Source organism: Eriocheir sinensis, chromosome 16 (assembly GCF_024679095.1).
Source record: "Eriocheir sinensis breed Jianghai 21 chromosome 16, ASM2467909v1, whole genome shotgun sequence".
In the NCBI taxonomy this organism is placed as follows: Eukaryota; Metazoa; Arthropoda; class Malacostraca; order Decapoda; family Varunidae; genus Eriocheir; species Eriocheir sinensis.
In genome coordinates, this window is record NC_066524.1 from 12103174 (window position 1) to 12115673 (window position 12500).

Sequence of the window (12500 nt, forward strand, 5' to 3'; positions counted from 1 at the left end):
ATATTGTTTACTGAGAGAGAGAGAGAGAGAGAGAGAGAGAGAGAGAGAGTGTGTGTGTGTCAGACAGATAAATTGCACATTGACACCAAACCCCATCTCCCTCCTTCTCCTCCTCCTCCTCCTCCTCCTCCTCTTCTTTACAATTGTTCCACTAAATCGAGTGTTATTGAGCCGTAAGTCTACTTCCGAGAGAGAGAGAGAGAGAGAGAGAGAGAGACTGCGTGTTGATTTCGAAGTCTTGCATCATTCAAATTTCACATAACTCACTCTCTCTCTCTCTCTCTCTCTCTCTCTCTCTCTCTCTCTCTCTCTCTCTCTCTCTCTCTCTCTCTCTCTCAATTATACTTCATTACTTACCGTTTGAATATAATTACTGTGGTGGTAGTAGTAGTAGTAGTAGTAGTAGTAGAATAGGGAAGGTTAATATTTATATACACAGAATAGCACTCTCTCTCTCTCTCTCTCTCTCTCTCTCTCTCTCAATACGGGGTCTCATGCATCCTATTATGTAAATCTGAGAACTTGGACTCAACCATTGCACGGGAGGGAAGTGAGGCGGAGGAAAGGGAGGGAGGGAGGGAAGGAGGGAGGTAAGGGACTGAAGGAAAGAGGGATGGAAAGAAGTAAAGGGAGAGGCAAGGAATGGGGTAAGGGAGGTAAGGGAGACAGGGAGGTAATTGAGAGAGGAAGGGATATATGGAGGGAAGGAGAAAACTTGGAAAGGGAGAGATGAAAGAGAAGGGAGGGAGGGAAAGAGGGGAGGGGAAGGAGTTACGAAAGAGGGTGGGAGGGAGGGAGAAAGGAGGAGAGAGAGGAAGAAGGAGGAGGAGGAAAGGAGGAGAGAGGAGGAGAGAGAGAGAGAGGAGAGAGAGAGAGAGGAGGAGGAAGAGATGAGAGAGAGAGAAGGAGAGAGAGAGAGAGAGAGAGAGAGAGAGAGAGAGAGAGAGAGAGAGAGAGAGAGAGAGAGAGAGAGAGAGAGAGAGAGAGAGAGAGAGAGAGAGAGAGAGAGAGAGAAATTTATTGCCCAAGGGAATTAATAAAACTCGGGAAGAAAGTAAAGAAAAAAGTAATTGGGAAAGAAAATATTTCACCCCTTAACTTAAAAGGGAAGAAATTAAAGAAAAAAGAAAGAAAAAAGAAAGAAAGAAAGGGAAAAGTGTAATAAGACAACACGCAAAGAAAATTCAAGAGAGAGAGAGAGAGAGAGAGAGAGAGAGAGAGAGAGAGAGAGAGAGATAGAGAGAGAGAGAAAATTTATTGCCCAAGGAATTAATAAAACTCAGGAAGAAAGTAAAGAAAAAGTAATTGGGAAAGAAAATATTTCACCCTTAACTTAAAAGGAAGAAATTAAAGAAAAAGAAAAAGAAAAAGAAAGAAAGAAAGGAAAAGTGTAATAAGACAACACGCAAAGAAAATTCAAGAGAGAGAGAGAGAGAGAGAGAGAGAGAGAGAGAGAGAGAGACGTGTAATTTATCGTCTTGCATATTTTTCCTCTTCATTTCCAAAATTCTTCCTTAATTACCTCAGGCATCTCTCTCTCTCTCTCTCTCTCTCTCTCTCTCTCAATCCCTTCCTTTCATAACACGTATTTTTCACCTAACCTCATAACTTTTTATATAGATCCTCCTCCTCCTCCTCCTTCCTATCCTCCTCCCCTCTCCTTTGTTTCTTCTTATACACATTACCCTCCTTATACCTTGCTCCTTTTCCCTTCTCCCCGTTCCTTCTACTTCTTCTTCTTCTTCTTCTTCTTCTTCTTCTTCTTTTTTCTTCTTCTTCTTCTTCTTCTTCTTCTTCTTCTTCTTCTTCTTCTTCTTCTTCTTCTTCTCTTTCTCCTCCTTCTCCTTCTCCTCCTCCTCCTCCTCCTCCTCCTCCTGTTCCTCCTCCTCCTCCTCCTCCTCCTATAATATGACACAACTACAAAATATAGTTCCCGAAGACTGGAAGCAAGCGAACGTAACACCGATCTACAAGAAGGGAGACAAGAGCGAGGCCCTGAACTACAGGCCAATTAGCTTGGCTTCAGTGGCTGGAAAAGTTCTCGAGATCATCAGAGTCAAACTCGTCAAGTTTCTTGAAGACAACAATATCATTTCCGATGCTCAGCACGGTTTCAGGAATAAGCGCTCATGCTTAACCAACTTACTGGATTTCTTAAAGGGTATATATGAAAACTGGGATAGTAATATCCCCAGCGATGTTATCTATCTAGACTTCCAAAAGGCCTTTGACAATTTCCCGCACGAACGACTTCTCAAAAAACTGAAATCGGCGGGATTGGGAGACAATCTGACTGCATTCGCGGATAAAAGACTGGCTCACTGGAAGAAAGCAACGAGTTCTACTCAACGGACAGCCCTCCGAGTGGCTCCCGGTGACAAGTGGAGTGCCACAGGGGTCAGTGCTGGGTCCCATACTCTTTATTATATATATATATATATATATATATATATATATATATATATATATATATATATATATATATATCAACGACCTAAAACTAGGATTAAAATCCACACTTTCTAAATTTGCTGACGGCACAAAGGTGGGTGGGAAGGCCCTCAATACAGCAGACTGCGAAATCATCCAGAGAGACTTGGACCAGATCACTCAGTGGTCGGAAAAGTGGCAGATGTCTTTGTACCAAATGTAAAGTAATACACATCGGGTCCAGAAATAGCAACCACACTTACTACACGGGTGGCGAACCACTTCAGGCAGTGCAGGAGGACAAAAACCTCGGGGTCACTGTCAGCAGTGACCTGAAACACGCAAAACACTGCAAGTCCGCAAGCAAGAAAGCCAATACTATGCTCGGGTTCATAGCGAGAAACTTCGAATACAAGACGCCGGGAGTTATGTTATCCTTGTACAATTCTCTGGTAAGGCCCCACCTGGAATACGCCGTGCAATTCTGGTCTCCAAATTACAGGAAAGACATTGAATCACTCGAGAGAGTACAGCGACGCTTACGAAAAACGTCTCAAGCGACTCAACCTCCTCACGTTGGAAAAGAGACGACTGCGGGGAGACATGATACAAGTCTTCAAGTACCTGAACAAGTTCAGCAATGTTGATCACTCCAAACTCTTCACGCTACAATCTAACCCGCGAACAAGAAACAACGGTAAAACAATAAAGCCAAGCGATGTTTTACAGATATTGGCAGGAGTTATTTTTCAAACAGAGTCGTCCGCCACTGGAACAGCCTTCCTGCAGGAGTGGTTAGTGCGGAAACAATCAACTCCTTTAAAAATCGCATTGACCGTCACTTTGCTGCGTCGGGAGTGAACTAAACGTATCCACGAGTACGTTCAGTAGTGCTTTAATCCTTCCCGCAAGCCACTCCTGTGGCTGACGGATTGATTAAATCTCTAAAAGCAGGCAGCCTCGCAATGAGCCAATAGGCTTTCTGCTGCCTGCTCGTCCATGTTTCCATATTTCCATGTTTCCTCTTCCTCCTCCTTCATCCTCTTCTAGTTCTTCCCTCTTCCGTTACTTTTCTTTACCTTACTCTTCCTTCTTCTCCTCGTCTTCCTTTGCTTCTTCTTCTTCTTCTTCTTCTTCTTCTTCTTCTTCTTCTTCTTCGTCTTTTTTTTACCTCCTCCTCCTCCTCCTCCTCCTCCTCCTCCTCTTCCTTTTCTTCCTCACAAGGGGAATTAAATTACTCCTAACTTCCCCGCCTCGCCGCCGTATTCGTCATAAAACTCCCCATTATGACTAACTTCCCTCATCCTTTTTCCTTCCCTCCCAAAACTCTCTTTGCCCAATGGCCCGACAGCAGGAGGAGGAAGAGGAAGAGGAGGAGGAAAAGGAGGAGGAGGAGGAGGAGGAGGAGGAGGAGGAGGAGGAGGAGAAGGAGGAGAACATGGAAACAAGGATGAGCAGGCGACAAAGCTTTAGTGAGTTTATTTTTCTATTCAAATTTATTCTATTTAATCTATTCCTTAGGCTCTATATCGACCTGCGGAAAAGATTAAAGTGTTCGTAAAGGAATGTTGAACTCACTCACATTAAAACAAAGTAACGTTTAATGCGATTTTTATTACATGTTATTTACTTCCGCACTAACTAATTTTGCAGGAAGTTTGTTGCACTGGAGGATGATTCATTTTTATTAAGGCAAAGTAACGGGCAGTGCGATGTTTAATGGAGCTGGTCGTTAAACACAAAGTAACGATTAGTGCGATTTTGATAGTTGATCGTTTTTTCACTAAGTAATTCTGCAGGAGGCTTGTTTAATTGGCGTATGATTCACTCTAATCAAGACAAAGTAACAAGTAATGCATTTTTTTTTAGTTGATAGTTTTCGCATTGTCTAATTCTGCAGGATGATTGTTTATTGATTTACTGTTTATTGTTCATTAATTGGCGGACGATTCACTCTTATCAAGACAAAATTACGTATAATGTGATTTTTTAAGAAAGCTAAACGTTTTTGAACCACCTAATTTTGCAGGAAGGTTGTTTCAGTGACCGATGACTCGATTAAAAACACCTCCTATTGATGTCCGTGCTGCATGACCTTGTCTGAATACCTCTGAACTTTCTGCTTAAACACCTTAACATTTTCTTTCACTAAACCCATACTTTTAGTTCTCGGGTTAGTTAAGAGCTCAGAATACTTGGACCAGTCGACGTTACTGAGCTACTTAAGACATGTGAAGACCTTTTCTGCTTAAACACCTTAACATTTTCTTTCGCTAAACCCATACTTTTAGTTCTCGGGTTAGTTAAGAGCTCAAAATACTTGGACCTATCGATGTTACTGAGCTTCTTAACCCGTCCGCTGCGATTGGCACGGATTTCGCCTTCACTGGTAGCCTAGTCACATATGCTCCCAGGTCTTTCTGTGCCTCTGTGGTGGGTAGTGGAGTGTTTCCCATGTGGTATTGGTATGCTGGATTTCCCCTCCCAAGATGAATGACCTCACATTTTTCTTCACTAAATTGGAGCAGCCACTTTTTGTTCCACTCCTGAAGCTTGGTGATGTCTTCTTGTAGGAAATCCGCATCCAATGGGTCAAGGCATGTGAAGACCTGTATCAAGTCCTCGCGTTGCCGTCTTTTATTTCCCAGCGTAACGAAGTGGTTGAGTCGGTTGTGTCGTCCCTCATGCGGCTGTGTCCTGAACGGTGGTATCATTTCCATGGCGCGTCGCAACACTCTCTCCAGTAATTCGATGCCCTTCTTATAATTAAATGACAAGAGGAGAAGAAGAAGGAGGAAGAGGGCGAAGGGATGTGTAAGGGTGGTTAGCAGACGGAGAATGAGGTAGAAGTATATTTACATTTTTTTCCTTTTTTCGGTGTTCGTTCAAAATGCTCTTATTATTTTCGCTGTTTTTACTATATTTCGTTGTTGTTGCTGTTGTTGTTTACACAGTGGCCATGAAAGATAGATTGGCTCCGTGTTTTACTTGATTAACTGTTTGTTTGTTTGTTTTTTGTTTACCCTTCCATCGCTGAGAGAGAGAGAGAGAGAGAGAGAGAGAGAGAGAGAGAGAGAGAGAGAGAGAGAGAGAGAGAGAGAGAGAGAGAGAGAGAGAGAGAGAGTTCAGGTTTATATACCTCGTAAAGCCTTCATAATTTTATCACTGACGCAGGTAAGGGAACAGACAGACAGACAGACAGACAGACAGACAAACCGACAAACAGACTGACAGACAGGCTGACAAGTGTGTGAAATCACTGGACGTGGGTTTCTATAAAAATCTCTCTCTCTCTCTCTCTCTCTCTCTCTCTCTCTCTCTCTCTCTCTCTCTCTCTCTCTCTCTCTCTAATACATTTACACAGATTGATAGTTTTTCTTCATGTATGGAGATGAGAAAGGAGGAGGAGGAGGAGGAGGAGGAGGAGGAGGAGGAGGAGGAGGAGGAGGAGTAGGGAAATATTACAGAAGAATTATTACTGCCATTTTCCTCCTCCTTCTCCTCTTCCTCCTCCTCCTCCTCCTCCTCTTCCATGTCCTCTTTTTTTTTTCCTTCCTCATCTCCCTTGCAATTCCTCTATCCCATTCTCCCTCCCTCCATGCTTTTTTTTCTGTTTCTCTCTTTTTCTCTTTCTCTCCCTCTTCTCTTTCCTCCTTTCTCCCTTACTTTTCCTCTCTCCTACCTTTGAACTCTCTCCCTTTGCTATCCTCACTCTTGATCATTCCTTTAATTTCTTTTTTCATCGAGTTTTCTCTCTCTCTCTCTCTCTCTCTCTCTCTCTCTCTCTCTCTCTCTCTCTCTCTTTGAACTCTCCCTTTCCTACCCTCACTATCATTCATTTTCTTCTTACTTTCCTTTTTTCCTTCCTTACTTTTTACCCTCTCTTCCTCCTCCTCCTCTTCCTCTTTTCCTCACCTCGCCCACACACTCACCTTCACCCTCACACCTTTTTCTATCTCTATCTTTGTATCTCTCTCACTATCTTTTATCTCTAGGTACATCTCAATCTATGCTTCACCTTTTTGCTCTCCCACCCCTACACACATCATTCCTCCTCCTCCTCCTCCTCCTCCTCCTCCTCCACACACACACACACACACACACACACACACACACACACACACACACACGCACACTCACAATCCCATAATCGCGCAGGCTTCCTCCTCCTCCTCCTCCTCCTCCTGTTCCTGGTCCTCCTCCTCCTCCTCCTCCTCCTCCAGGGTGTGAGGGCGACAGTCTTCTGATCCCGCCCCGACACCGTGCTAATGGCTAGACAAACAGTGAGAGAGAGAGAGAGAGAGAGAGAGAGAGAGAGAGAGAGAGAGAGAGAGAGAGAGAGAGAGAGAGAGAGAGAAGGAAAGAAAAGTAATGAAAAAAAGAAAATATGGAGAAAATAATTGAGAGAGAGAGAGAGAGAGAGAGAGAGAGAGAGAGAGAGAGAGAGAGAGAGAGAGAGAGAGAGAGAGAGAGAGAGAGAGAGAGAGAGAGAGAGAGTGAGAGAGAGAGAGAGAGAGAGAGAGAGAGAGAGAGAGAGAGAGAGAGAGAGAGAGAGAGAGAGAGAGAGAGAGAGAGAGAGAGAGAGAGAGAGAGAGAGAGAGAGAGAGAGAGAGAGAGAGAGGAGGGGGTGGGAGGTAGAGATAGTGGGAAAGGACCAACTGGCGGAATTGGTGAAGGTTAACGAGAAATCGAAGAGAAAGAACATAGAAGAGGAAAGCTAAGAGGAGAGAAGAGAAGAGAGGAGAAAAGGATGAGAAGGCAAGAAAACTGATGAGAAATGAAAAGGAGAAAACAGACAGAGAAGAGAATGAAAAGAGAAATCGAGGAGGAAAAGATATAGGCGGAGATAAAGGAGAAGAGTAGGAATGGTAAGAGGAAAAACGAGAGAAAAGAGGAGGAGAAAATGAAGAGAAGGGGAGAAGAGTGATGAGAAAAAGATAGGAGAAAACAGACAAGAGAAGATGAAGAAAGGATGGAAAGATGTGAGAAAAGGAGAAAAGAAAAGGAAGAGAAGGGTAAAAGAAATGAGAAGAGAAAAGGGAAGAAAGCAGAGATTGAGAAAAGAGAAGGAAGAAGAAGAAAATGAGAACGGAAGACGAGAAGAAAAGATAAAAGAAATAATGAGGGGAAGAAAAAACGAAAATAAAGAGAAGTGAAGAGGAAAATTAAACGTTATGATGAGATACAGACGAGAGGAAGAAATTAATGTGAAAAAAAATGAATAGTGAAATACGAAACGAAAAAATCCCAAAATACCAACAACGAAAATAAGGAAAAAAGTGAAAAATAAAACAAAAAAAATCTCAAAATACTAAATACAAAAATAAAAAGAGTAGGAAATAGAGGAGAAGAAGAAGAGGAGGAGAAAAAGAGAATTGAGGAGAGCTGTCCAGGAGAATGGCCGGCAAACAAGAGATGATGAGTGCAATAAGGCCGAGAATTAAGCTTAAGAGACGAAATTCACACACTTGTGGCCAAATTAGTGACTCCTGTAGGGCGCTTCACGAGGAGGAGGAGGAGAGGAGGAGGAGGAAGAGAGGAGGAGGAGGAGGAGGTAGGAAGAGAGTGAGTGAGAAAATATATGAAAAAAATAAAGTACAGTACGAAAAAAGTATATTATCATTACTATTATTATTATTTTTATGAGTATTATTTTTGTAGTAGTAGTAATAGTAGTAGAAGTTGCAGTAGTAGTAGTAGTAATAATACCATCATCACCATCATCATCATCATCATCAGGTAGCAAAAAGTGATGGTTCTTATACAGCGTTAATTGCCGTACAAAAGTTTGCCAATTAAAACACTTCGCTCTCGCTTCCGCTGTTAAAATATTTTCTCTTCTGTGTGAATCTGCATTATATTCCACTACAGTAACTCTCTCTCTCTCTCTCTCTCTCATCAATTCTACGCATAATATAACCTTCCCGCGTCCATTTCTTATTCTTAATCATCACTAAATTATCTTCAACCTTTGTCCGATCCCTAATCCATAACGCTCGCTTACATTAATAATTTCGTTCAATATTTGTATTCGTTCAATAGCTCACCCATCAACTATCTAACCAGTCATTGATCATTCAGGCCATCAGTTAGTCAGTCAGTGTGTACCTTCTAGTATGTCAGTCAATCACGCGTGCATGTCTGTTCATTTCTGTCTCCCAACCTTTTACTCTCAATTCCTGTTTCTGCGCTTCTTAATCCCTTATTCTCAAGCAGTTCGAAGCTTACACGTCCAAATCTGATAGGGCTTTCGTAGAGGTTGTGGGTATTTCCATGGGTAGTTTCACGAGCCTAGTAATAGTTTGACGAGGCTTCTGCACCATGAACCTGAAAAGCCACTCATGAGAACCAGACTATTCTTTTTTTCTTTTTTTTTACAGCAAAGAAGACAGCACAAGGGCACAAAAAAAGGAAACAATAAAAAAAAGCCCGCTACTCGCTGATCCTGTGAAGAATCCGAAGAGGTGGCCGAAAGAGCAGTCAGTTACGTGAGAAGAGGGGTCCTGATGCCTTTCGTGGGCTTTAGTTATATTAATTAATGGTGATCGCCGAAACCTACTGAAAACGGGCCTAATAGTTTCTTCTCTTATAAGTTTTCTGTGAGGCGCAAAGTCACTAGACGTGCGTTAGGAATGGCAGGACACAAGCACTCGCCAAATATTTTTAAACGTCGTATTTTTTTTTTCTTTTACAGCAGAGGAGTCAGTTCAAGGGCATAAAAAAGGTAACAAATAAAAAAAAGCCCGCTATGTAAAAAAAAAAAAAAAAAGCCCGCTATGTATTAACAGTTATGTGACGAGTGTGGCTTTTTTTATTCCATCTTCGGGACTGAGTTAATAAGAGGTGTTGGGATTTCACAGAGTTAAGTGTATCAAGACGCCTCTCCACGCGAAATTGAAATCTCTTTACTTCTTCTTTTACAGGAGCAGTGATAAGCAGGCTTTTTTTTCTACACGTTCGTTTTGTTGCCCTTGAGCTGCTTCCTCTGTTGTTGAAAAAAAAAAAGTATTACAATCTCAGGCGTAAAAAGATAAAAACACTCAACAAAACCAATTAACCACGCCTTGAAGAACGGGTCAGAGAGAACAAATCAGCCACATTACTCTTGAAAGCTAATACATCGTTTGTAAAATCACACGACTAACTGTACGTGTTTTTTCCTGAGGGAGAGTGGCGGAAACAGGAAATTATAAAAAAGAAGCAAACAAAAATCAAGTCCAGATCCGTGAAGCCAGGAAACTGCGACACACACACACACACACACACACACACACACACACACACACACACACACACACACACACACACACACACAAACACAAACACACACAAACAAAAACAAAAACAAACACACACACACACACACACACACACACACACACACACACACACACACACACACACACATAAACACACACACACACACACACACACACACACACAGAAATCCATCTCTTTCCAATCGCATTCAAACAGGAAAAGCATAAAAAAAATTGAAACGGAAGCACATAAACAGGAATAGACGCAAATAGAAAAGACAGAAAGATCTATTAGAAAAGAACTTCGAAATTAATAAAATCTTCCTCTAACATCATTTTTCCCTCCCACACTCGTAGACTCCCACATTAAAACATTTAGTAATTAATTCTCACTCATTTACTTACCTCAGTTATTTTTGAGGAAACTAATTCATTTATGTATCTCTTCATTTACTCATTTATTTATGCTCTTTAAAGTACAACGAGAGAGAGAGAGAGAGAGAGAGAGAGAGAGAGAGAGAGAGAGAGAGAGAGAGAGAGAGAGAGAGAGAGAGAGAGAGAGAGAGAGAGAGAGAGAGAGAGAGAGAGAGAGAGAGAGAGAGAGAGAGAGAGAGAGATAGAGAGAGAGAGAGAGAGAGAGAGAGAGAGAGAGAGAGAGAGAGAGAGAGAGAGAGAGAGAGAGAGAATGTGAAAGCGAGTAAGAGAGGGGGATAAGAGTGGAATTAACAAGGGGACAGGGAAGGAGGTGTTAACAAAAGGAAGGAGAGAGAGAGAGAGAGAGAGAGAGAGAGAGATTTACATAGATTTACATAGAAAATCAGACCACACAGACCCCATGGTCCAGACTTGGTGGTCTGTCCTTAAACCTCAGTGATTTTACATTAATCAGAAGACTCCAAAACGTTGCATTTCTACTCTAGTTGATATTAAGTTGAAGGAAGTGACGGTCGAGCTTATTTTTGAAGGAGTCAATCGTGTTACACTGGACCACTGACGGTGGAAGCTTATTCCATTCTCGCACTACAACGTTGGTGAAGAAAAATTTGGTGCAGTCTGAATTTACTTGTCTACATCTGAGTTTTACGCCATTGTTCCTCGTGCGCAAAGTGTCATCGATCATAAACAATGTTGATCTGTCTACATTCGTGAAACCATTAAGTATTTTAAAACATTCGATCAGTTTTCCTCGGAGGCGACGTTTCTCAAGAGAGAACATGTTAAGGGTAGAAAGCCTTCTTCGTAGGATTTGTTGCAAGGAAGGGATCATTTTCGCCCGACGCTGAACACCTTCTAATTTAGCAATATCCTTTGCATGGTGGGGAGACCAAAACTGTACCGCATATTCCAAGTGGGTCTGACTAAACTGTTGTAGAGCGGAGTATTACATCTTTATTCTTGAATACAAAGTTTCTTTTAATGAAGCCCAACATTCTGTTCGCTTTATTTGCTGCATCGATGCATTGCTGTGAGAATTTGAGGTTTGGCGCGATTTTGACCCCAAGTCTTTGACGCATTGAACGCTTTTGAGTTTAACGCCGCGCATTTCGTATTCGAACTTCTTATTCCTCGTTCCAACTTGAAGGACCTGGCACTTGTCTACGTTAAAGGGCATCTCCCATCTATCCGACCAAGCTGAAATTTTGTGTAAATCCTCTTGGAGGCTTTGCCTGTCCTCGTCAGTGAGAACCGAGTTGCCAATCTTTGTGTCGTCTGCAAATTTACTAATGCGGTTATTGAGTCCAACATCCACGTCGTTGATGTAAATAATGAAGAGCACTGGGCCAAGGACCGAGCCCTGAGGGACGCCACTAGTGACAGGCGCCCACTCTGAGTTAAATCCGTCAATCACTACTCTTTGTTGTCTGTTGTTCAACCAATTCGCGATCCATTGGTTTACTTGACCGTCAATACCTATTTGCTTTAATTTGTAAAGTAATTTATGATGCGGGACTTTATCAAACGCATTCTGGAAATCAAGATAGACTACGTCCAGTGATTTGGTTACGTCATAAACAGTGAAGAGGTCGTTATAAAAGGTTAATAGGTTTGATAGGCAGGATCTTTTGTTTCGGAAGCCATGTTGTGAGTCCCCAATCAATGAGTGGCTTTCAAGGTAATTTACAATTTTGTCTCTAATTATGCCCTCAAGTAGCTTACCTACAACCGAAGTTAGACTAATGGGCCTGTAATTACCTGGTACTTTTTTGTCTCCTTTCTTGAAAATCGGTGTCACGTTAGCCTTTTTCCAATCTGAAGGGACGATGCCTTGTCGCAAGGACATATTGAATACGGTTGTGAGGGAGGAGAGTATTTCGCTCTTTGTTTCTTTCAGCAGAGTTGGATATACTTTGTCAGGTCCAGGACTTTTATTTGTTTTAAGTGAATGGAGAGCTTTAAGGACTTCATCGGTTGTTATTTCAAAATTAGGCAATGCATGCTCGAGATTTACAATAGTACTGGTGTTGGTGGTAGCGAGAGGAAGACTGTTAGTATTAAACACCGAGGAAAAGTAATTGTTTAAGAGGTTTGCAATGTGTTGGCTGTCAGTCACTAGTGCACCGTCGCTGTTTGTTAAAGGTCCAATACCACTTTTGACCGCCTTTCTGTTGTTTATGTAACTGAAGAAAGATTTCGGATTATTTTTACAGTTGGCTGCAATATTTTCTTCGTATCTACGCTTTGCCTGACCTACTAGTCTTTTTACTCGTCGCCTGGCATCATTATAAAGTCTAATGTTTTCGGGCGTGCTTTGTTCTTTCTTTAACCTGTAAAACAATTTTCTCTCATTGACTGATTGTTTAATTTCGCTAT